At 45.5% G+C, this 2,934-nt stretch overlaps 1 pseudogene; it reads left to right on the top strand.

Annotated features, from left to right (window-relative positions):
- The first annotated feature begins 1,489 nt into the window (after window positions 1-1,489).
- On the top strand, window positions 1,490-1,893 carry LOC111812521 (annotated as a pseudogene).
- Window positions 1,894-2,934: the final 1,041 nt, after the last annotated feature.

Raw genomic sequence — 2,934 nt, 5'->3', positions numbered from 1 at the left:
GTGGCGGCGGCTGTGCACCCAGCAGGACCAGGTGTGCGCCCGCCCAGGGAGGCACTCGCTAGTGTTCTTGCGCGCACCGGCCACCTCTTGGCCTGTGCTGGGCAGGTGGACACCGGGAAGAACAAGCCCTCCTGTGACCCAGAAGCTCCGGGGTGCGTGGAGTAGCAGTTGGGGAAGGAGGATGGATGGGGCTAGGAAAATGGAAAGGCGAGGTCTGACAACAAGCTGCTGGTGGTTTTCACCAGAGGCCATTGGATGTAGCAGTTAAAAGTGGGACCTCTAGGGGCTGGGGACACAGCACATGTGCCAGGCCTTGGATTCTGACCCAAGCACTGCAAATACATACATACATACATACATACATACATGGCAATTGCTTTTAGCTTGACCACCTTGGGTCACTGTAGGGTTCTAGCTGTGTGATCTCGGAATGATTTAACCTATCTTGTTTCCTCAAACTTGCTTTGTGAAATGGGTGAATTTAAGGTTAGTTATACCTGTGGAACACTGGGTGCTTTGCAAGCATTTGGTAAATTTTATCTTTAATGGCTAAGGAGGTTAAAAAGAAAAGAAGGGGACAATGGTTTATGCCTGTAATCCCATCTGTAATCCCAGCATTGGGGAGACTGAGGCAGGAGGATCACTGCAAGTTTGAGACCAGCCTGGGCTATAAAGTGAGCTCAAGGTCAGCCTGAGCTGCATAGTCTCAAAAAGACACAGACAGACAGATAGACAGACAGACAGACAGACAGACACACACACACACACACATACACACACACACACACACACACACACACGAGAACACAAAAGTGAGGAGCTAGGGATGTAACTCAGCAGCACAGCACCAGCCTGGCAAGCACAGGGCCCTGAGTTTGATTTCCAGTACCAGAAAAGAAAAGGAAAAAAAAAATTGAGAAGGGGCTAGGGAGGTGGCTCAGTGTGAATGCTCTGGGATTGTCACTGCACAAGGCTTGAGGATAAGGAATCTAACCCACCCTTATGCATAGAATAAGGCTTGCTGACTCCCCAAGAGGGTGGGGTGGGGGGGTCAGGACTGGTGGCAGAGGCAAAGGCAAGAGTTCTTAGGCAGAAATATAAAGGCACACATCCCAGACTAGAGTGAAAGTGCTCAGAGAGGGGGAAGCATATTATTTCCTGAAACTGGGACCATTTATGTTTCTTTTGATGAGGTGGAAACCCCAGGAAAATATATCCCCTGCACCAGAGAAATTGGCCCATTTTCCCAGTAGAAGCCCAGTTTTTTTTTCTTTTTAAGATGGATGATTTAAGCATTTTTTGAATGCTCTTGTAATCCTAGAGCTCAGGAGGTTGGTTGAGGCAGGAGGATTGCTATGAGTTTGAGGTCAGCCTGGACTGCAGAGTGAGGCCTTGTCTCAGAAAAAAAAAAAAAAAAAAAAGCAAGTATTTAGGATCAGGTTCCTGCTTTTCATTTTTTAAAAAGCTATACCAATTTATATAAAAGGACGCTAGTGTGGAGGACAGTAACGACCATGAGTTCCCGTGTGTTGGCAAAACCCCAGATGTGGAGGCTTCTGGCCAGGCGCCTGTGGATTCATATTGTTGGAATATTTGTTGTCTCCCTGGGGGTTGCAGCTCTCTGTAAGTTTGGTGTGGCTGAACCAAGAAAGAAGGTATATGCTGATTTCTACAGAAATTATGATTCCAGGCGGTGACATAGCGCAGCGGTTTCCATGCCGGGCTCTAGAAATTATGATTCCGTGAAAGATTTTGAAGAAATGAGGAAGGCTGTTATCTTTCAGAGTGCAAAGTGGTACAGGAATAAAAAGGTTTCTTTGGATTGAGTTCCATAGGCGTTTGTTGCTGATCAGTGTTCCTGAACTGTGAAACATGAATATGTGGGCTAAGGAATACTTAGGTTCTCGTGACAAATAAACACTTGTGTGGACAGTCAAAAAAAGCTATACCAACTTATAGACTTATTGTATTCTTAAGGGGCTTAGGCATGAGGGATCCGGAAGGAAAGGAATGTAATTTTTTTCTTCTTTTTGAGACAGGGTTTTAAGCACAAGGGCCTGAGTTCAATCCCCAGTTCCAGGAAAAAAAAAAAAAAAAAAAAAGAGATTGAGACAGGGTTTTGCTATGCAGTTCAGGTTTGCCTAGAGCTCACAGAGATCCTCCTGCCTCAGCCTCCAGAGTGCTGGGATCACAGACAAGTGTCACCACACCCAGCAGAAACATAACATTTTAATTTTAATTTAATTTTATTTTTTTGCTGTACTGGGAATTGAACTCAGGACCTTGTGCTTATAAGGCAAGCACTTATTCTACTGAGCTATCTCTCTGGCCCCTTTATTTTTATTTTTAAAATTTAAAAAAATCTTTATTTATTTGGTACAGGGTCTCACTATGCAGCTCAGACTTGTAGCAATCCTCCTGTCTCAGCCTCCTCAGCCCTGGGATTTCAGCAGTACAAATCTTTTTTTTTTTTAAATTAATTTATTTATTTGTGTGTGTGTGTGTGTATGTGACCAGCTCAGCCTGCCAGGGGGCGGGGCTGGCTGGCATGTGGTGCTGGGGGATTGAACCGCGGTCCCTGTACTTTGCTAAACTTGTTCTAAGTAGGTGCTGTAGACCACTAAGCCATCACCAGCCCCAAATTTGTGATCAAGGAGATTATAGGGCCCCAGAGCAATGTGATCGATGATGTAGAGTGTGCCTAAGGAGAGTTACATGGAGAGAAAACATTCTCTCAGGCTTTCACAGAGAGCAAACTGGTCAAGCAATGGCCGTGACTCATCCACATGAGCAGGTGATTTAGATTGGGCATGGTGGCACGTGCCTGTAATCCCAGCACTTGGGAGGCTGTAAACAGGTGGATCACTACTAAGGTCCAATCTAGTAGCGAGACCCTGAACACCCTGTAGACCCTTCCCTAAAAATACAAATAAA

The sequence above is a fragment of the Octodon degus genome, unplaced genomic scaffold, assembly GCF_000260255.1.
Source record: "Octodon degus isolate 3935 unplaced genomic scaffold, OctDeg1.0 scaffold00127, whole genome shotgun sequence".
NCBI lineage: Eukaryota > Metazoa > Chordata > Mammalia > Rodentia > Octodontidae > Octodon > Octodon degus.
This window is presented reverse-complemented; position numbering and strand designations above follow the sequence as displayed.